Below are 23662 nucleotides of genomic sequence, written 5' to 3' on the forward strand. Positions count from 1 at the left end.
CAAAGGGTAGGATTTGTCATTGCACGTGCCGTTCTGGCGCTGATCTAGGTAGGAGGTGTTGTGGGTGGGAGTTGTTATGTCATGGGAGAGAGGGATGGGGGGTATGAGTGGGGGTCGAGGTGGGGGTGATGTTAGAGGGGTGGCTAGTGTATGAAGGGGAGAGATTGGTGACTGCGCTTGGGGAGCGTGGGGTGGCAACAGCAGGTGGGTGATTGTTTAGGGTGCTGGGGGAAGAGGTGAGGTGCGTATAGATCCGGCGCTGAGCTATGTTAGTAGTGTTGTGGGTGGGTGCTGCGTCGTCGGGGGTGATGATAGTGCAGGTGGAGTTCTGGGTGGTGGTCCGCATCTTGGAGAGGTGTTCTTTGAACTTGGGGAACAGGTTGTCTAGTATTTCCAGGTTCTTGTCCGTGGATTGAATTAGGACAATCCCGTTATTGTAGATGGTGATGGTGGTTCTGCCATGGAAGAGTTGGGAAGGTGTGATGGAGAGGGTTATGCCATGAGCTGTTTTTCTGGTGGCTGAGACGGTAAGTAGGGTTAGAAATGCTTTTCTCCATTGGGCTATGCGTCAGGTGTGGAAGATGAAATCAGTGTTCAGGGCTCCATTGCCCGGTGAGAAGTAGGAGTTGGCAACGGGTGTTTCAGGGTGCGACCTCAGGAAGCTATGTTTAAAACGTTTAGCTGCTTTTTTGGTGAGAGCGGGAGGGTAATTGATTCTGTATGTGTGCTTACCGATGAGATCCATGTTAGGATGGCTGTAAGGATGGGTGTGGGAGAAAAGACGACAGTAATCAGTCTGGAGCCTAGTGCGTGATGATCCAGTAATTGGTGAGCTTATGTCACCCAAACCAGCATTAACTTTCAGGAAAGCACGCTCCATGAGTGATGATCTTGTCAAATCCAGTCCTGAAGTGGTTACTCCCAAAATCTGGCTGCATGCTAGCAAAGGCTTTAGAAAATGTGCCAGTTGCAAAGCATGCAAACATGGGGTCAACAAACTGTGTTTGCCACGCCCTTTTCAGACACCCCTCAAACTATCGCCAAACAGCTTACCTGCAAGACTGAGTACGCAGTGTATGTGCTGGAGTGTCCGTGTGGCCTGCAATATGTTGGGAGCACCAAGTTGCAGGTTCACAAGCGGATACTCCAGCACATCAGGGCTATCAATACCACCGATGCCGCGTACCCGGTCGCCCGGCACTTCAAAGAACATCACGATAATAAAAGCGAGTTATTGCAATATTTCGTAATAGATGCCGTTGGTCCTCTGAGAAGAGGGGGCAACAGGGAGCCAATCTTACGAGCCTTAGAAACCAAATACAGCTTGGAATTAGACAGTAAGAACCCCTCCGGCCTCAATGCAACTGAGGATTTCTATACATGCCTCTAACCCACCGTAAATTGTTCAATTCCATCTGTTAGCTTGGCCACATATCTTGTGAGTTTCTTGAGGGTCACTGAGCCAGACGTCCCAGCATAAAATATGAATCGCAATTCTATTGCTGAGACTTCAAATACCTTTCACTCTGGCTCCGCCGCTGTGACCACTTGTAAATATTTTAATCACACAGATTTTCAATTTCATTCTTTCACGTATTTTCACTAGCAACATAACTGTGTACATTATGGTTAGGACACAACAGAGTATATTTACTTGATCATACTTGTCACTGACCCACTTGGGCAGACTTGTCTGTACAAGGTACATCTTTGTATTCAATTTAAGGTTGGGCAACACAATGAATTGGTCTGAAGTTAAGGAAACTTGATAGAATGGTATTTACTAAACCATAGAACGCTTGTTCTCTTGTACTTCACATCTATTTTGACCATGTTCATGAGGGAGAATTTGTTAGCTTGTTTGGCATTGACTTTTGCGTATTTGCACAGCAAATTTTGCACTATTAATATAAATGTTGCTGCACAGGTCTTTGTTGCTATTATGAATGTAATCATGTAAATTTAATGTTTTTAACATTATATGGTCAGCGAATTTTAGAATTAAGTTCACTATCTTTTACGAGTGTTACATCCCTCAATTTGAAGTGTTGCCCCATTTGCATAGTCTTTTTTCATTATCAACTGTGCCTTGTGTTGTGTTAACCAATTATATGCACTTTACTGCTTGCACTTGCACTTTAAAAGTAGTATTCCTCCCCTCCATGGCGTAATGTGATCAAGGGCTCTGGGTAGGCCGAAACGTCATGCTGGCAGGGCGCTCTTCTTTTGAAATAAAGATCTAATTGCTCACCTGCATATTTTGGGTCAACTCCTCATTTCTGGTCATCGTGACGCTCCCGGGATAGGGGGCTCGGCAATTCGGACTGAGTACTAAGCATATATATATATATATATAAAAATATATATATATATATATATATTGCTCCCCCGTTTGCTTGGGTTTCCCACACCGCCTCTAGAACGGAGGGAGCGTCGACGGAACGAACCTCCCAGGCACAGTCCGATAATATGCAACAGCTCCCCTTCAAAAAGGAATGTCGACGCCCTGTCTTTGTGTGAAATGGTATTTATTTTGTCAGCTCAGCAAAATGCCAGACGCGTTTCGCCTGCCCTGCAGGCTCGCTCACTAGCAATTTTACATAAAGTTTCCACCATTTTTAACATCACAAACCTTCCTATCACGTGCAAGGTGTCATTCGTAAAAATTTAAAATAGACTCGTAGTTCATTAAAACAATATCGAGACAGGTCGCTAATATATGCGTATTTCATACAATTTCAGCAAGAATAAGCCATTACAATTATGCTTATTATAAAGTTACAGTAAAATACTTCAATTGCCAATTATTCCATAAATTCACATTCCCAAATATAAAACTCAATGTGAATAAAACAACAGGCTCGAAACCCTGGTCTATTAAAAGATCACGTTCAAAACTGGTGGGGCGCTCCGGTCCGCTCTTATCCTGAAAGTCTTGGGGTGATTCATGAAGCAGGGGCTTAGAAAAAAGGGGGTCTCAAAACGTGTTTTCCTCATGCAACTTTCCATAGGTACCGTACGGCCAGAACGGCTGAACGGAATTACACCAAATTTGGTAAAGTTTAAGTAATTGGTTCAGACTCGTGCCTTTTGCTTATATAGTGTAAATCCGTTCAGTAGTTCCTGAGAAAATTACAATTAAACGTACATATATATCTATGGCCTCGGTGGATCCGTGCATCTTGCGCGGATTATAAGAGCACCATCCTGATCACGCGCAGAATGCTGATTGGCTATGAAGTGGTTGTCAACATTCGAAACCAGAAAGTGTTGGCAGCCATTTTGTGCCTCGGTAGAAGCGAGGATCTAGAAATGAGTGGAACAAGCGTTTAAAACGTATAAAGGGGGCATGTAAGAAATATTTTGATCATCTAGACCTGCTTAGGGGTTTCCCCCCAAAATATTTGGGGGGGGGGACAGAAATGTGTAATAAAAATAAAAAGGAAGCGGGGGCTCCTGTGCTTATTTAAAAATTAGCTACCTGGGAGGGCCAAATCCTGGGGTCTAAAATATTACATTTGATGGGGTCCAGAGGGGCCCTGTAGCCCAGGGACCGCCATTCCTCAGTGGTACAAAATAAATGGGTGAGGGAGCTTGTAGTGTCTTCAAAAGGTTTGTCTAAGCCCCGAGGATTACCGCCCTCTGGGGCTTTTTATATTTTGAGAGGGGGGCCACGTGGTCTCCATTGTGGAGCAGTCAAAAGCCTTGGGAAACACCACCCCCCAGGAGCGGCTGCTGCTGTGTCTCGGGGTGTCTACCCCGGGGATACTGCTGTTTGGTATGGCAGGGCGGGAGTCAAGGTTCCCGTTGTGTCGTAGCAAACTTGAGGGCATATTACCAAGTGCCATTTCGCCGTAATTTTTTTTTAAAAGCCAAAAATGCAGTGAAAATTATATCGCCCTATTTATTAGGTAACACTAAGATGCATTCATGCATGTTAGCAGCCGGTTTGCTAAGGGCTCGCATCGTATCTCCAATGAGTTGCAATGTAGGTGTTCTCAGTGGCAAAGTAGATGTTTCTATGAGAATATAAAAAGGAAGAGGGAGTTATGACAATAGCATTGTATTTACAAGGCGGCCCTGGATTTGAGGACCGATAGGAAAACTCTCGCTAATTGCGGTTTATGTCGGATCCTGACATCTGTTCTGAAGAAGACTTAAGCATGTTTAATATGCAAGGTGGATTGATATGTTGAGTCCACAGTCTTATATTAATAAGCTTTTCACTTGCAAACATAAATTAGCGCTGTATTTCTCGCGATATTGGGGGCATATTTACAAGGACAGCGTTAAAATTATCGTTGCTTTAGCATTAGGAAATTGCCGTTAAAGAGGCCATAATGGCTTAATAATGGCTTTTGAGAATTCGGGAGAATTCCAATAGAAGCCCGGGTTTACACCAGAACATGTTAACGCTGTGCTTCATAATATGCCCCCAAGTTTGCTCTGGCAGGGCGAGAGCCTCGGCTCTCACTCTTGCATAGCAAACAGCAATGTTGAAAAAATCTTCCGGTAAGATAACAAAGGATTTTGAAGTCCAATTGTAATAAGTATAGATGTAGTCGAGGAATGATGATAAGGTAGGTTTATTGGATCATCAGTACAGGATTGCAGATTAGTTGTAGTTTGCTGCCGTTAAAGCGGCGACAATTTTAACGCCGTCCTTGTAAATATGCTCCTAGGTTTTGTAATGTTGACAATCTTGTCTCACATTTAAATAGGCACGAAGTATTTAGTGAAGTGCATTGTGAATCGTGAAGCAACACTGTCTAATTGTGATCGATAAAGAATTCGAAGAGTTGTGTACTTCTTTTGTTCGTAATGTACATAGGGGCATATTTACAAGTCCCTTGCGCCACTATTGCATGACTTTTAACATGGGAAAAGTGAAGCCAAAGTGGCGCAAGGGGCTTGTAAATCTGCTACACAGTTTTTTGTCTTAGTTTGCTTTCCTCTCTGTCACGTAGAGGATCCTGGGTAAATATAACGGTTTCTGTACAGCCAGTACCTTTCAACCCTACCCCCAAACTGCTTACTGCCTGTTACCATAGTAACATTTAAGTGAGCACACAGGTCACAAGTTCACCACACAATGTTGCTAATCCAAACAGTAACTGTGCTGGACTTTTTAAAATTTTCCATAGGAACCGTTAATCGCAGCTACAGACTCTGGTAAAGAACTGGTAAAGACTTAGCCTCAGTATTATATTTCTAGTTATAAACATCATTTGTACTTTTTATTGTTAAATGTTCTCTAAGCATATGATTATCACACTAAATAATAGTGAAATGTCAGAAAAAGAAGATGTAAACACTCATTTTTTTAAATTAACTTTTATTAGAACAAAAATAAATAAATAGAAACGTAGTGATGGGTCCCCCTGCTCGGTGGTTCGGGCCTACATGAGGCGTCCGAACCACTAGGACGGGCCATCACAGCACTTGCGATGGGAGCAACTCTAAAATGGCATAGAGCACGTGCGCCCCGTCTTTTTTATTGGTAGGGACATGTGTGTAGTGACATATATGCTGGATGGGTGGGTGTATACCAGCCATGAGGGAGTGTGTGTGTGCCGTTCTGACAACTAGACCTGGAACTTCGAAATCACTACAATAGAAATCTGGGCCATGTAGCGTTATTGTATTTTCCTGGAAGCGTAAGCGGAGTGGGCTGGACTAACGTATGCCAGTGTTGCGCGAGGCTGTGAACGATGACTCCAGAGCTATGGGCGTGGTTCCATCGTGAGCTATATGAAAAATTTACTGATTTGGGTGTCCGTGTTGTAATGTTGCTGTCACCCGGGTCTTACACGCAAATGTGTCATTATGTCTGTAAAGTCCCACAATATGGCTAACATGGAAGGTACAGGGTATCACTGACCCTAAATTCATCCATAGATGCACACATAAAAGATGGTGGACATGACGCATTTCTGAGAATATGAATGTTTGTTGTACATTCAGTGGAGTGTTGTATCTGTAGTAATATGCTGCTTGATCTCACTGGATTCCTTGGTTACAGAATCAAGAGTGGAATCCAGTGAGGGCATGTGGCAGCGAGGACATGAACACAACATAATACAGGGCTGTGAAAGGTTTAGGTTCCAGTTTTTGGCACATGAAGCACAGATAATATATATACGTATGTGTTTATTCAGGTATACTGTCGAACTTGGTGCTGGAAATCAGTGTTCGAGGCGCGTCCACATCCTGTTATTGTAGAGAAATGACATAATCAACGTGTGCCTGAAAATGTGCTGTAAATACGGTGGTCATGTAAATTATTGATATAGTTTTGGGTCGACTTGGCGATATATAAATATGCTAAAAAAACAAGAAATAGTACACATTTATAAATTGACTATACAGTTTTTTTGCAGTATTGTAATGCTCCATTTTGTAAGTTCGTATTTGTAGAATGAGCGAGTGAAAGTTATATAATCAAAGTTTTTGTTATTGGCAGAGGTAAGATGGTTGCATACGCTGTTTACAGCACAATGTAATGTGGTAGGGCGCAGGAGCAGCATTTTACAAACATAATAGGTACACAGACATAGATAGATAGTTGAAGTGGTTACGGGCACGTGTGCTCGACTCCATCTTATTACGTTGCTGTTGGTAACAAGTAGAATAGTAATCATGATATTATACACAGGTATTCAATCATAAATGGTTTATGACTTCTGCTGTAGAAAGGTAGGAGCACTATAGGTGAAATAATACACAGAAGATTCTATCGTAAAGGGTTCATGAGTTGGTGCTCTAAGGTAGGGTCGGTCTGTGTAGAGCCTGCGATGATGCGTGGTTCAGGCAGAACGCACTGGTAAGAATGTCTTTTGGTAACTGAATTTTGCCTTAATAAGGCCACATGGCAATTATTTATGGTGCACTGAGTTAGTGGAACGTCAGGTGCTCAGCGTGTGCGCACCATGCGATGATGCGTGGTTCGAGCGGTCTGTACTCAAAGCGTTGAGTGTTGCATACCGGACTGCATAAACTTTGAGGGTGAAAAAAAACCTACCATCAATGGTTATCAATTGCTCTGCAAACTAGGTCTACTGATTGGTCCCCATAACAAATTAAATGATTGCATTTCACGCAGTGCATTCTAGCTTTCTCAAAATGGGGACGTATGTCTGGTGGCGATGTTGAAGGTGATGCCCCAGAGGTACTTGGTATTGCCGGTGGTGGAGGTACATTTTGGCGCTGTGTTCTACATTCTTTGTGAACATAGTTCACAGGATGAATGAATGAATGATGTAGGTCTTATCATGCGCAAACTTAGCCCAATGGGCGTCAAGGCGCCTAAAACAAATAGTGCAGCTAGCGAATCAATCCAGCAATCCATCATTGATAAGCTTTGGTGAAGTACCACGTCTTCAGGGCTTTTTTGAACAGCTCAATTGAGGGAAGTGATTTAACCTCAGTTGGGAGAGAGTTCCAAAGCTTAGGGGCCACTACAGAAAAGGCTGTTATGTTATGTTATGTTATGTTAAATGCAATTTATAAAGCGCACTGACACCGAAGCTTCCTGGCGCTGATAGACAGAACAAATGAGGGGGGAGCATAGATGACAAGTTCTAGCCAGAGATGGGGAAGAGGTGGGTTTTTAACATTTTTCTGAAGTTCGGGAGGGAGGGGGAGGATTTGATTGGGAGAGGGAGGAGATTCCAAAGCACAGGAGCTAGGTAGGAGAAACGGCGGCCGCCGAATCTCTTAGTTTTACTCTTGGGGGTGATCAGCAGATCGCGGTGGGCTGATCGGAGATTGCGTGTGGGATGCAGGGATTAAAGGCGCTTGCGCATACTAGCAGTGCCACAAGAGTATTTTTTGTCTGTGCCTTAAATAAATCAAGGCTAAATTCCCTATTGTCTGTAGTGTAGATACAAAGCTGAATTCAAGTTATGAACCCTACTGTTTGCAGTGTACATCGAAGCCACTAGTCGGCACAGTTATAGAAGAATGCTTTTTTTCACTTATTTTAACAAAATCTGAATACATACAGTATAATTGTCTCTGCATTAAGTAAATCAAGGCTGAATTCACTACTGTCTAGAGTGTAGATGCAAAGCTGAATTCAAGTTGTAAACCCTGCTGTTTGCAGTGTAAATCTTAGGGTGGACTGCATCATCTGATTGAAATGAAAGATAGAACATATATAGAAAGAATACATTGTTGAAATATGTATGTTTCAGGGACATTATAGTTCAAATTGTGACCTGTGCTGTCCTTAGTGTAGACTGACATTAAGGGGCCGATTATGATGGCCGACGGACCTGAGTCCGTCCGCCACCATAGAGTAGGGGGGAACGTCCGCATGGGCAGCGGCGTTCCCCCCATGAAGATTAGAATGTGACCGCCAGGGTGGCGGTCACATCCTCTATCCTTAACATTGCGGCGGGTGCAGCTTCAAGCTGCACCCCCAGCAATGTAAAAAATGCATACATTGCATTTGTATGCAGAAAGCGGCAGGCACCGCGCGGTGCCTGCCGATCTCTGCATACAAATGCAGGGGGGTACCATAGGTACCCCCCATGTGCACCCCCCACCCCCCTTCACATAGGGGGCCCGGAACGGGCCCCCGCAGTGAAGTTCCACATGCTTTTCCACGGCGGAAAATCCGCCGCGGAAAAGCATCTTTTCAAGCACTTCCTAATATGGTGGACGGTGTCTGAGAGACACCGCCACCATATTAGAGCTTTTCCGCCGCGGTTGTAAGCCAACCGCGGCAGAAAAGCTGCGGACGGAAACCAGGACCCACCAGCCATCCTAATGTGGCGGTGGGTCTTTGGTGGGTCCGCTGCGGTTTTTCCGCATCCTCTGGGCCGGCGGTGGTTTCCGCCGGCCCGGAGGATGCGGAACAACCGCAATCATAATAGGCCCCTAAGTGTGTCTTTGCACTTGCAGCATGAATTTTACTATTTAACTAAATCTATAGGTGATATAAAAGAAGTTTTTGAAGGAAGCATACTAAAGGGATATTGTATAGGTTTGATAGGTGTTATACTTAGTTTGGTTTGCACTGAGTTAGTGGTACCTGAAACAACAAGTTTCTGTGGAGCCTGCGATGATGCGTGTTCCGGGTAGGCTGTACTGATAGTATTGTTTTTTGTCTTGTGAATTCAGTCTTAGTAACGCCACGTAACAATGATTTTTCATGCACTGAGTTACTAGTACATTTGGCACTTAGTGTGAACATATCCTGCGATGATGTGTGGTCTGGGGGGCACAGTAATTGGAGTAATGTGTTTTGTCAATTGGATTCTGCAAGAATTCCATTTAAAAGGGACAATATGTCTCACTGTGACATAAAACTGTTCACTCTTCATTGCGATGATTTATGGTGCACTGAGTTAGTAGTATCTTTGGCGCTGAGCTTGTACGTATCCTGCAATAATGCATAGTGCAGGGGGGCTGCACTGGGAGCAATGTTTTTTGCCTAGTGAATTCTGCCTTAATAAGGCTGCGGGGAGATGACTTGTGATGCAGTAAGTTAGTGGTACCGAAAGAACTCAGAGTGTGCCCACCCTGCGATGATTCGTGGTTCGGGAGGGTCGCAGTGGTATAATGTCTCTTGTGTACTGGAATGCGTTATGTACAATTGCCATTCTACCTGAATCGTGAGCCCTCACAATGTAGATCTAAGGCAGTATTCATCACTGACAGCAAGAATTCTTTTTGTCGTATCTTTTAACAAAATCTGAGGACATAAAGTACAATTATCTCTACCTTAAAAAAATCAAGGCTAAATATCATGCTCTTCGTAGTATAGATTCAAAGCTAAACTCAAGTTGTGAATCCTGCTGTCCGCACTGTAGATCGAAGCCAGTAGTCAGCAGAGATATAGACAAATGATTTTTGTCACTTATTTTAACAAAATCAGAACGCATACAGTACAATTGTCTCTGTATTAAATAAATCAAGGTTGAATTCTTTACTGTCTGCAGTGTATATGCAAAGCTGAATTCAAGCTGTGAACCCTGCTGTCCGCAGTAGTTGACACAGACATCAAGGAAGGCTTTTTTGTCACATACTTTAACAAAATCTGAGGACACAGTACAATTGTCTATGCCTTAAATAAATCGAGACTGAATTAAATGTTGTCTGTAATGCTGATGCACCACTGGTATCAAGTGGTAAGCTCTGTTGATCGCAGTGTACATTTGAAGGCAGTAGTCAGTATAGGTATTGAGGAATGCTTTTTGTGGCATCCTTTAACAAATTGTCTCTGCCTTACATAAATCAAGGCTAACTTGAATGCTGTCCGTAGTGTAGATGGAAAGCTGAATTCAAGTTGTGAACCCTGCTGTCCGCAGTGTAGATCGAAGGCAGTAGTTGACACAGACATCGAGGAATGCTTTCTGTCACTTATTTTAACAAAATCTGAAGACATATAGTACAATTGTCTCTGCATTAAATAAATCAAGGCTGAATTTCCTACTGTCCATACTTTAACAAACTCTGAGGACATAGTACAATTGTCTCTGCCTTAAATAAATCGAGACTGAATTTAATGTTGTCTGTATTGCTGATGCGCAACTAGTATCAAGTTGTAAACTTTACTGACCACACTGTAGATAGAATGCAGCAGTGATCACAGATACAGACGAAGAATTGTTGTCACTTATTTTAACAAAGTCTGAGGACATAGAGTAGAATTGTCTTTGCCTTACATAAATTAAGGCTAACTTCAATGCTGTCTGTAGTGTAGATCCAAAGCTGAATTCAAGTTGTGAACCCAGCTGTCCGCAGTGTAGATCGAAGGCAGTAGTCGATACAAACAAAAGTCTGCGGTGCTGTGGTGCTGAGTTCGCAATGGGCCTGTATCGAGGAGGCACGTGGTCATGGCGGCAGCTACGTGGCAGGGTGAGGACCTTTGCTGTGGCAGTCTTTTCTCTTTGCAGAAGTGAACCATGCCCAAGGCCTAGGCTAATTATTTATACTCTTACGCTGGAGTTGCGTACGTTGGATCAGCCCACTCCCCTTCTGCTTCAAGGGGGGGGAAGACAACACAGCTACATGACCGATATATTCCCCAGTGTCTGAGATAATATGGTTGCGTCCACTGTGCAGTACACTACACGTATCAATAGTATATGTACACACGGAAAGGTTTTTGGTTTGTATAGTGAGTTGTGTATAGCATATCACCGGTAATATTAGCATTATGTACATTATTGTTGATGTGCGAGTTCCCGCCCTTATACATAGTTGTTTTTTTTTCTATTGGAACGCCTAGTTTGTATATTATTAACATTAGTTGTGGTTCTGGTTTGTAGCGATTTTCTTGGAGGAAGGAATCAGTTGAAGAGTGGTAATATTTTCAGTTTGTTCTACGTTGAGAACGGGATGATAATTAAAAAGTATACAAAAAAAAGATATGCTTAATGAACATTATAATTAGGAATTACCATTTTAAAAAATCTTTGAAATTCACTGAAAAAACCATAAGTTTCAGGCAGGTTATAGTTAGGAATTATTATTTAAAAAACCTTTGAAATTCCCTGAAAAAACCATAGGTTTCAGTCACGTTAAAGTTAGAAATTAGCATTTAAAAAACCTTTGAAATTCACTGAAAAAACCATAGGTTTCAGGCACGTTATAGTTAGGAATTAGCATTTAAAACACCTTAGAAATCCACGGAAAAAAACATAGGTTTCAGGGGCGTTATAGTTAGTTAGACATTTTACTCATATAAAACCATAGAAATTCCCCAGTTATAGTTAGTTCAGCTAACTATAACTTGCGCGCCCGCAATGCACTGCTGATGACGTCACATATTACATCACTCATGACATGGTCAGTGACATCACTCATGACATCTCAAATGACGTGTGGTTGGTACGCGGCAAAAGATTACAAAGGCATAAAATGCCCAAAGTGTAACACACCTTTTAGGGCAGGAACAAATCACCGGTGTTACATGTTTAATGGCAGATCCCAGACCAAAACCGAAGACTACATAGTGTTCGATATAGAGTGCACACAAGAGACGGGTGTACACCAACCTAACTATATTTACGCCCACCATCTAACTTCTGATGACAGCTGGGAGTTTGAAGGGCCAACGTGCATTGGTGACTTCCTTAACACTTTCATTCAAACCAAATTCAAAGGGTATACCATGCTGGCCCATAACTCAAAAGCATATGACTCATTCTTTATTTTACAAAATCTGATTTGTGAAAAGGTACAAGTAGAACTCATCACTCAAGCTTCCAAGCTGATGTTGCTAACGGCAGGCCAGTTACAAATAAGATTCATAGACACCCTGAATTTCCTGCCCATGAAATTGAGTAAGCTGCCAAAAGCCTTTGGTTTCCCAGGGTGTTAAGGTTATTTTCCACACTTTTTTAACCAGGATTATGTGGAGCCCATGCCGCCTTCGGACAGCTACGGGGTTCAATATATGATGCCAGCCGAGAAAGAGAGCTTTCTGCAATGGTACTCTGAAAACATTGAAAAGGAGTTTCATTTTCAAACTGAAGGCTTATTGTCAGGCGGATGTAATGATCCTATGACAAACCTGCAACCTCTTCAGAGATGTTGTGGAGGAGATGACTAAGAAAGTCAGGGCTTTGAAGCCCAAGACCCCTGAAATGACAAAAACGGTTGAATACATAGACCCTTTTCAAAACATCACTTTGGCCTCCATGTGTATGTCCATCTACAAACACATGTTTTTAAGACTACAAAGTATCGCTCTAGTGCCGCTAAACCTCTATAACGGTAAACAGAAATGTTATTCAACCCCCTCTGAACAATGGCTCATGTACGTCTCTGAGAAAGAAGACATACATATTCAACACGCCTTACAGGGGGGGCGAATACCACCTGGGCCCCTATTACATGGATGGGAAAGCCGTGATTACGGGAGTGCCGACGGCGTTTGAAGACAACAGCTGCTTTTTCCACGGCTGCCCCCATTGTTACAAGCCCCACGAGCTTAACTAATTGCTGGATGCTAAATTTGAGCAGATGTACTCTGATGAAGGCCCAGTATGTTGAAAAATGTGGCTTTGCTCTGAGGGTCCTCTGGGAGCATGAGTGGTTAGATATGCCAACAACCAACACCGAGCTCTGCTCTTTCCTTCAGAGGCGTGATTTACTACAACCTCTGGAGCCCCGCGAGGCCTTATTCGGGTGTTGTACAAATGCCATACAACTGTACTGGGCCGTTGGTGAGGGTGATAAAATACACTACTATGATTTCACCAGTCTGTACCCATTTGTAAACAAAATGAAGGTATACCCCTAGGGCACCCCACAATCATATATAGAGAATATAAGACCCTTTCCGAAAACTTTGGGCTAGTTAAATGCGAAATCTATCTGCCGAAGCATCTTTACTTCCCTGTGTTACCATACAGAGTCGATGGTAAGCTGATGTTCCCCCTCTGTCGAACATGCACAGTGTTTAAAGAGGTTGGTGGTTGTAGACACACTGAAGAACAAAGGATGCCCACTCCTGGTGTAGCATCGAGGTCCAAGCTGCCTTAGAGAAAGGCTACAGACTCAGGAGAGTACACGAGGCGTGGCATTTTAAGAGGACCATGAAACGCCTCATTTCACGCTACATTAATTTGTTTCTCAGAGACAAACAGGAGGCCTCTGGCTATCCCGACTGATGTACTAGTCAAGATGCAAAGCAGAAATACATCGATGACTACCATGTTCACGATGGAATACATTTACAACCCAATTTGATAGAGGTCAACCCTGCCCGCCGACAGTTAGCCAAACTCTGCCTCGACTCCTTAATGGGAAAATTCGCACAGCGTACAAACATGTCAAATACAACGTTAATAACAGATCCTGACAAACTGTTTAAGTACCTTTTTGCCCCTTGTTACAAGGTGTCCAGCTGCAAATTTATCGATGATGAGACCACGGCTGTGTGTTGGAAATACACAGAACAGTACCCCACAGTGTGTAACAACATAAACATCTTAATAGCCTGCTTCATGACAGCCCACCGCCGTCTAGAGCTTTACGGGGTTATGGATAAACTCCAGGACCGTTGTTTGTATCACGATACCGACTCTGTGATTTTTCTGAGTAAACCGGGGGTTGAAGACCCTCCTCTTGGTAATTACTTAGGTAATTTGACCTGCGAACTTGATAAGGATGAATATATAATAGAATTTACTTCCGCCAGACCTAAGACCTACGCCTACAAAATAAAAAACATCAAGGTGTGCATGATGGTCAAAGGTATAACATTAAATGTCAACGCACCCTAAAAATCTATTTTGGTAGTGTGAAGGATCTGGTGCACGAATACTCTGCATCGGACAATAGTGAAAATGATAAAAACCATAGTTGTGAATTAGCCTGGCATAGTCAGATCCAAAAAGAAGTGGGAAATTACAACCCAGCCCCTACATAAAACCTTATGCGTTGTTTTTACTTGACTACAAACTATAAAACACTGCCGTACGGTTATTAGACGCATTAGAGAGGTCACCACTGCACTATGGTAACCAGATTACAGCATACGCTCTCCTGCGTGTTGGCAGGGCCCTCAAACTGCGGTAAAAGCTACTTTATAAAAAAGCTCTTAGAAAATGCTGCCAGTGCTTTAACCCAAACACATAATAACATTGTGTGGCTTTATTTGTGCTGGCAAGATCTTTATACCGACCTGTCCCGCAGCTTCTCGCATATCAGATTTATAGAAGGTATACCTGATAATCTCAATGACGATGAGCTGCTGCAACCGACCCTCGTAAACCTGGTAATTGTCGATGACCTGATGCATAAAGGTGGGGATCATCCTAAGTTAGAGCGAGCTTTTACTCAATATTCACACCACCGCAAACTAAGCATATGCTACATTGTGCAGAACTTGTTTTACAAGGGTAATAACAGTCACTCTATAGCACTCAAGGTCTCATACCTTGTTTTATATAGAGAAGTGTAGGCTTGGGGGCAAGATGGCCGACGCGGGATTGCGGTGAGCAGTCGCATTCATCCCCTCTCCAGCCTTAAGGATTTTAGACGCATGATTTTGAGATGCTGAATACCCTTGAATGGCTCCTGAATGGACATTGAATGCTGGTTATAAGCTGCTAGGCCTAATTGGTGTAAGGACCCACGAATACGTCATAAATTATACTGAGAGGTGTTTGCTGTCTATAATTTGGTTCAAGAGAGGAGCTAGGGTCCTGATGAGCGCGTTTGGACTCAAGAAGAAACCGCAGGCACAAGTGATTAAAATGCCCGCACGGATCACGAAGCAAGAAAGGGAAAAGGAAAAAACGATGCCGGGAGCAGTGACTGCAGGCACTGAGGATACAAACAGACCCCCACGGAATCTTGGCGCTATTCCGAAGACGGGAGTCCCAGCAGGGGGAAAAAAGAAAACTGAGCAAAAGGCCAAAGCGGCCCCTAATGTGCAAGATACTCCCGCAGCACTACGGGCGGCGGTAACAAGTAAAGCGGGAAGAAACAGCGAGAAGCCGAAGGGAAAAGAGACGACATTGCGTCAGCCTACCGTAACAGAGGCTTTCTCGCCGAAATTAGTCCCACAGCACATCGAGGACACGGCAGGCAGCAGAGGCAGCAGAGGCAGACGAGACAGCGGCATCAGCGGTGGTGGCAAAGACGGCGGAAACCAAGATATCCGGGAGGGCGTCCTCGAGGACGCTGTGGACGCAGAGTCTGAGGTTGCTAGGTAACACCGCAGATTCGATCTGGAACATGAGTACGACCCTGAGTCACCCGCGGAGGTCTCTGCTACAGGTCTGGCAGAACAGGCAAAACAGGCAGAACGGATAGAAGACAGGGAGCTCAATCCTACTTCCACGGTGAGATGCAGAGACAAAACTGGTGGGGGCTCGGGCCAGGTAGAATTTGAATTTGGGAATGCTGATATGATGGGAGCCTTAATGCTGGTAGAAGAGGAGATGAATTTAGCAAAGGGGGGGAAACCCCTAATACATGGGGTAGTATCCTTAGCCTCATAAGTAAGGACGGGTTGGGAGAAGGAGCGGAAAAGGCTGAAGGAGGGTCTGCTGAGGGAGATTGTTTCTATTCCCTTAACGAGGAATCTGAGCTAGAGCAAACAAGTGTGGGGAGCTCAGAGGGGACTTCCGGCTCTGAGGCTAGCACGGATAAAGACACTATCCAGAAAAGGAAATCACTAAAATTAACCAGACAGCTCTCTGGGGGAATGGAGGGGACTCAAAGAAGGTTAGTCTGGGACTACTCGGCAACCTCACAGTCGTACCGGGAAGAGGATGGCAACAACTCGGAAATACCGCCTTGGGGCTCAACGCAACAGATCCCTGTGGAGCTTTTGTTTAATACCCTTAAACAAATGCAAACGGAGGCTAGGGCTGAAAGCCGGAGAGCAAGGCAAGATGCCAAAAAGATCCAGAACACAATGAGGAAAATGAATAAACTATATGATGAACTGGCAGAAAGGGTAACTGAAGTGGAAGAACGAACTGGCAAGCTAGAAGAAGACGCGGGGAGCTTCAAGACCTTCAAGACCGACCAGGAAAAACTCTCAGAAGATTTCCAATGGAAACTGGAAGATTTTGAGAATCGACAGCGAAGAAATAACATTAGACTCCTGGGTGTGGCAGAGGGGATTGAAGGGCAGGATACGAGACGATTTGTAGTGAATATGTTGAAGGGGGCATTTCCTGAGTCAGAATGGCAATGGGAGAAAGAGATTCAACGGGCACACAGATATCCATTCACAGTGAAGCAGGGGGCAAGAAAGGATGGGCAGGGCTCCTTTCCCAGAGCGATCCTAGTAAATGTGGGGAATTTCTTGCTAAGGGAGGAAATTATTGCCAAAGCAAGACCTGATAGTAAGAGAACATTTGAAGGTATTACATTCTTCGCTAGGCCTGATTTCTGTCATGTAACGGTAGAGAGAAGATGGAGGCTCAGGCAACTGATCGCACCGGTACAGTCATTAGGGTCAGAAGCGTACCTACTCTTCCCTGCTAAACTAAAAGTGGTAACAAAAGGGAAAATAAGAATGTTTAATTCAGAAATTAAGGCTCAGCAGTTTCTCGAAGAACTTAGAAACAGGAAAGGGGGTTAAAATGTTGCACATGGTGGGTTGAAACTGATGTGTAGAACTGTTTGATGTAAATGGTTGAGTTCAGGGAGTATTTCAGTTTGTGATTATGTAGGCTGAGGGGGGATGCGATTGGCGCAATTCATAAGCGGCCACACATAGGTCATTCTGACCTATTTGCCAGTAAGGGGGAGGGTGGGGCTGGGAGGGAAGGGTAGGGAGTCGAGGGGGGGTGGGTGGGGGGCGGAAGGTACAAATCTTTGATATTCATTGTTTGATTCAGCACATTGTCACAGGGTGTAGGTTTAGAGATATATGGTACACAAAAACAGTCGGTTTTCACATAAGACGTTTGTGGTATTATGATGACATGTAAAATTGCTTCTATTAATATTTGCGGGCTTAATGAGGTTAATAAGAGAGTGAGAGTTGCGGCATTGTTAAAATCTTTAAAGTTGGACTTGGTATGTCTACAAGAGACACATATAGAAGGAACAAGAGCAAATCTATTGGAACAGCTGGGGTTTAAAGTTTTAGCTAATACTAGACAAGGGACAAAAACAAGAGGAGTTGCAGTATTGGGCAGAAATAGAGATATAGCAGTAAGAAGAAAGAAGGAGGATCAATGGGGTAGGTGGGTGATTCTTGAAATCTGCTTTAAAGGGGAAATTTTAACGTTGGTCACAATTTACGGCTCCACTGAGGATGATCCAGATGTCCCGCAATTCCTGGATGTTGAATTGGCCCAATGGTCAGAGCATATTGTATGTTGCGGGGATTTAAATATCCATGTGCCGGATAGTTCTTTTTTGCAGCTGGGAGGAAAATACGTGGGGAGGAAAAAGAAAGTGTATAAGGCTCTGGTAGATTTGGTCTTTCACAACTCTTTGGTGGACCCATGGGTCAAGTTGCACCCACAATTAGATGGCAGTACATTTTTTTCAGCCCCACATAAGACCCTTGTCAGGTTAGATTATTTTTTAATCTCTAATTCACTAATTCAGGGCTCGCAAATAGAGAAGCAACCTCGGATAGTGTCAGATCATAGCCCTTTGGTATTAACCTTGAAAATGGGACAGGTACAAAATAGTAGAACGCAGTGGACATTTGAAAGAGCTTTATTAAAAGATTCTACCTATAGGGGACATATGGAGGAGTGGATTACATTTTTTGGGGAGATCAATAGAGAAACTGCACCACCAGGGGTAGTGTGGGATGCCTTTAAGGCTAGGATACGGGGGGAGACTATAAGCTTTGTTTTAGCAAGGCAGAAGAAAGAGAGAGCAAGGTTGGAGGAAGTAAGGCTGAAGTTGATAAAAGAGGAAGAAGAATTGACCTCTGCTATACTACAGAATCGCTCTTTAGAAACATACTTATTTAGAATTATAGCACTAAAAGCAGAAGCCATAGAAGGCATTGCCGAGAAAGCTGCAAAGAATTACCTGACTAAGAAAGAGAACGCGTATGAACTGAGCGAAAGGGTAGGGCATATTCTGGCTGTACGCACCAGACAGAGATTAGCTACATCAGACATCAAAGAGATTAAGGATTCACAGGGTAATTTAGTGCGAGAGGTAGATTTAGTTAGAGAAGCATTTAGGAATTACTACACTGTCTTGTATACTCCCGAAAAGGAAAGAAATAGTGAGAGTATTGCCAGCTACCTTAGGGAAATTCTCCCCCCAACCTTGTCTGACGAAGGAAGTGAAGTTTTAGAAGCAGCACTACAGATGGACGAACTTAATGATGCATTGAGCAGCTTATCATCGGGTAAGGCAGCGGGCCGGATCAGATTCCTGCAGAGTTTTATAAAGTATTTAAAGGCTCACTGCTGGGGGATATGTTTAACATCATGGGTAAGGCACAAAAAGGGGAGTCGATCCCCGAGTCATGGGGGGGGGGCTGACATTATTGTAATTCTGAAAAAGGGGAAGGATCCAACAGTCCCGGGGTCATATAGGCCGATAACATTGATGAACGCCGATGTTAAATTATATTCTAAAATATTAGCTATGAGGTTGTCGGGGATTATTGAGAACTTGGTAAGTCCAGCACAACACGGATTTATTCCCGGTAAAGGGACAACGCAGCATATTAGGATGGTGGTTACAATGTTCGATGCGGCAGGTGTCCTGGGAGACCCCATGGCAGTGCTTTTTCTAGATGTTGAAAAGGCGTTCAACAGGGTCTCCTGGGATTACCTATGGCGGACTATGAGGTGGTGTGGTATTGGTGAAGGATTTATTAGGGCTATACAGGCTTTATATAACGAACCTACGGCTAAAATTAGAGTTAACAGAGGGCATTCGGCAGTAGTTAAAATTGGGAGAGGGACGAGGCAAGGGTGCCCCTTATCCCCACTGTTGTTTGCACTGTATTTAGAGCCTCTCCTACGTAGGTTCGAATCCAATCCACTTATTTCTCCTATGAGCGTAAATGGCTGTACGGTTAAAACACTTGCATACGCCGATGACGTGGCAATACTCACCCCAGCTCCTCTATTGACAATCAGAGAGGTGGAAGCCGAAGCTGAGATGTTTGGACAGGTTTCCGGATATAGTCTTAATAGATCTAAGACGCAGATTGTAGAAAATGCCTACTCTAGCTGCAATGACTTACGGGTGGTTACCTCTGCAGTTTATCTAGGGGTGGCAATCTCATCAGATTTAGATAAGGTTGTAGAAAATAACATCTCCCCCCTAATATTTAGGGTAAAGTCCGATCTGGAAAGACTGAATAATCTACATCTGTCCTTGGTAGGCACCACTAATATTATTAAAATGCTAATCCTCCCCAAGTTTCTCTATCTTTTTAGATCTATCCCACTTTTCTTTGAAATTAAATGGTTTAACTCACTTGAGATTATTTTGAATAGATTTATCTGGGCTCAGGGTAAGACCAGGAGGGCTTATAGATTTATGTCTTTACCGAGAGAGAGGGGGGGGTGGGGGGTACCGGATTTTAGAATGTATTATTTTGCCGCTGCTATGCAATATATGCAGGGGTTAATATGTGGGGGTGGTAATGAGCAAAAAGTGACAACTATGTCCACAGAAGTGTATGCAGCTGTTTTAGGAGAGGAAGCAGAAAACTGCTTCTTAAACTGCACGGAGTATGGTTACTATAAGAGGACCAGATTTAAAACGCTTAATGCAGCAGTTAGGATTTGGAATGCATTTTTGAAAAAAACAGGACTTGGAAGATATAACAGATATACCAGGTTGTATAAGAATAGGTCATTCCCGGCGGCAGTCTTCGCTGATGGTACAATGGCCAGATGGGCCGAAAAGGGAATATTACAGATCGGTGATCTGAGGGATTTGGGAGGGATAGCACAGTTTACAGATATTATGGTGAAATATGGCATTGATAGGAGGTCTTTTTTTAAATACCTGCAGATTAGGAGTTTCCTGAGTAACAAACAAGGAGGGTCTGCAGGGTATGATAGAAATGAAATTATGGAGAAAATACAGGTATGCGCGGATTGCACAATCAGATCTTTTTATGCATGTTTGATGAAGGGGAAAATAGATGATTTGGAGAGGTATGGTAATAAATGGGTAGAGAAGCTGGGCATTCCATCAGGAATATTTCAGGAATCACTTGAATTGGGTCGTACTGTATTGTGCTCTGCTCCCCTTCAATCCCAGCATTATAAAACCTTGTATGCATTATATTTTACCCCAGCGAGAATAGCTAAATGGGGAGGTACTACAGGTATTACCTGCCCGCGCTGTAACTCTCTTGAGGCAGATATTGTACATGTATTTGCTACATGTCCCCAATTGCATACCCTGATTAGAAATATAGAAGGCTTTTTAGATAGGTCATTAGATATTCAAATAACTCTAACCCCCTCATGGCTATTGTTGGGGATAGGCCTAGATGGGGGAAATACACAGAGAGAATTTATTTTTATGGCTGTTGCAGTATATAGATTAACTATAGCCAGGGCATGGCTTGATAGAAATCCACCAGCTATGCAAAATTGGTTGGCTAATTTATTAGCGGCTTATAATCTGGAGAAACCTATATATGCTCGGAAAGGTATGAGGGGTAAGATGCGAGGATTAAGAATCTGGGAACCTATAGCCAAGTGGAAAGATAACATGGGGCCACATTAAGACCTTTTTTTTTGTTTATATTATTGTATAGTTAAAAACTGTACTGTATATATATAATGATTTTTTTTAATTATTTTATATTTTTTTATGAATAATATGAAATGTCTAAATGTACAATGTGCACAATTTTGGAAAAATAAAAAGATATAAAAAAAAAAAAAGAATTTACTTCCGCCAGACCTAAAACCTACGCCTACAAAATAAAAAACAACAAGGTGTGCATGATGGTCAAAGGTATAACATTAAATGTCAACGCACCCTAAAAATCAATTTTGATAGTGTGAAGGATCTGGTGCACGAAAACTCTGCATCGGACAATAGTGAAAATGATAAAACCATAGTTGTGAATTAGCCTGGCATAGTCAGATCCAAAAAGAAGTGGGAAATTACAACCCAGCCCCTACATAAAACCTTATGCGTTGTTTTTACTTGACTACAAACTATAAAACACTGCCGTACGGTTATTAGACGCATTAGAGAGGTCACCACTGCACTATGGTAACCAGATTACAGCATACGCTCTCCTGCGTGTTGGCAGGGCCCTCAAACTGCGGTAAAAGCTACTTTATAAAAAAGCTCTTAGAAAATGCTGCCAGTGCTTTAACCCAAACACATAATAACATTGTGTGGCTTTATTTGTGCTGGCAAGATCTTTATACCGATCTGTCCCGCAGCTTCTCGCATATCAGATTTATAGAAGGTATACCTGATAATCTCAATGACGATGAGCTGCTGCAACCGACCCTCGTAAACCTGGTAATTGTCGATGACCTGATGCATGAAGGTGGGGATCATCCTAAGTTAGAGCGAGCTTTTACTCAATATTCACACCACCGCAAACTAAGCATATGCTACATTGTGCAGAACAAGGGTAATAACAGTCACTCTATAGCACTCAACGTCTCATACCTTGTTTTATTTTTTTTTTAAAACCCTGACAAACAGCAAATATCCATCATAGCTAAACAGATGTACTTGGGAAACACACACTTCCTCATGGAGGCCTTTAACGACGCTACAGCAAAACCACACGGCTACCTGCTGGTCGACTTAAAAAATAACACTCTAGAAGACTACAGACTGAGGGCATCCAGCTGGGGTTGCTCTCTAGGGTCAAAAGAAGAAAGATTGATGGTCCGTTAAATAAAGAAATAAACTACATCATTATGTAACTGACTGCTCATAACATTTTTACCAACCTCAGCATTTCCACCGCCCTCTGCGGCGGCTCTGAAATCTTGAGAGTCGCTAATGTCCTGCAATGCCCCATCATCTTCAGGGCTTGTACCGTGCTGCTGCACAATTACCGTCTCAGGAGCCGTATCCACCTGAAAGCCCATGTCTTCATAGATGGGGGAGTTAGGTGGAACTATTGTATCTTCCAAATCGTCCAGCTCCACGAAGCTCAATCCCTCATACTCACTGCCGGTACACGAGCCGACACCCCAGCGGCTATCAACCTTAATTGGGGACCTCCGGTATACGCAATCCTTGAGACTGCGTGTTTCCATACGCCGACAACGGTCATCGCCAAAACCAGTAATGTCGCAGCCCATAACCTTAGGTGTTTCTTGTTGAGCATTCGCTTCCATTACCAGTGGTTTGAAGCTGCAGTAATATCTATCGATAGTTGGCTGTACGCCACCCCACATAGGACTTTTCACAAGTGGTTTGTATCTCTTCATTTAGCTGTGGGCAGCTTTTCGTATTCAGGAGCCTGCTTGCTGTACAAGGCTCTTAAAAAGGCCTTATATGCATCCTAAACAACCCCTAAAAGTGGCATGCACCTCTACACCACAACATGGCCAGCCTCCGTCATAGGGCTCTGGTCTGCTGCTGTCTCCAAAAACAGCTCGCCCCTATGGCAGACCGCTCCTTGAGTCAAATGGTCACCTACATCCATCAAAGGGGTTTCGGACCTGTCACTTTTAGTGCAAGGGGGCGTGGTGCAAGGGGGCGTGGCACCTGTCACTTTACGGGACACGAGGGGTATGGCACCTGTCACTTTTGGTGCAAGGGGGCATGGCACTTGTCACTTTTGGGGACAGGAGTTTGATGAGCAAAGGTATCCACATATACTACTTTCAAGGTTTGTAGTGGCTTGTTGACAGAAAACAATTTCCATTCCGACAGGGGAAAACCAACTCCTGGGTTTCCTGATGCATCCCAACATAGGGTGTGGGGAGGATATAGTCACTGATGAATTAGTACATTTTATTCTGAATTGTCTTTTGGGTAGGCTGATGTGTGTATTCCTTTCAGTATCAGCCTAAAACAACCAGGAAACTACCAATACGTTGCTTGTTCTCCTACCCCAGAAAAAAAGTTACGGCTGCACTATGCATTGTATTCCAAGACTGCAACTACCAGATTGTCCCTGCAGCCTTTTCTTGTAGCAGGAACTGAACTATAGTGGTTTCCATTTCTGGGCTTTAAAAAGGGATAGAGTAATTGCTTCTCATTGCCTATGCAACATATCTCATTCTTGCAACGCTCGTTC

General features: G+C 43.4%; 1 protein-coding gene across 1 annotated transcript in view; it reads right to left on the bottom strand.

Moving 5' to 3' along the window:
- Window positions 1–23662, bottom strand: part of CAGE1 (cancer antigen 1) — a 1568844-nt gene that overhangs the window by 1343460 nt on the left and 201722 nt on the right. The window lies entirely within an intron of this gene.

The sequence above is a fragment of the Lissotriton helveticus genome, chromosome 4_1, assembly GCF_964261635.1.
Source record: "Lissotriton helveticus chromosome 4_1, aLisHel1.1, whole genome shotgun sequence".
Classification (NCBI taxonomy): domain Eukaryota; kingdom Metazoa; phylum Chordata; class Amphibia; order Caudata; family Salamandridae; genus Lissotriton; species Lissotriton helveticus.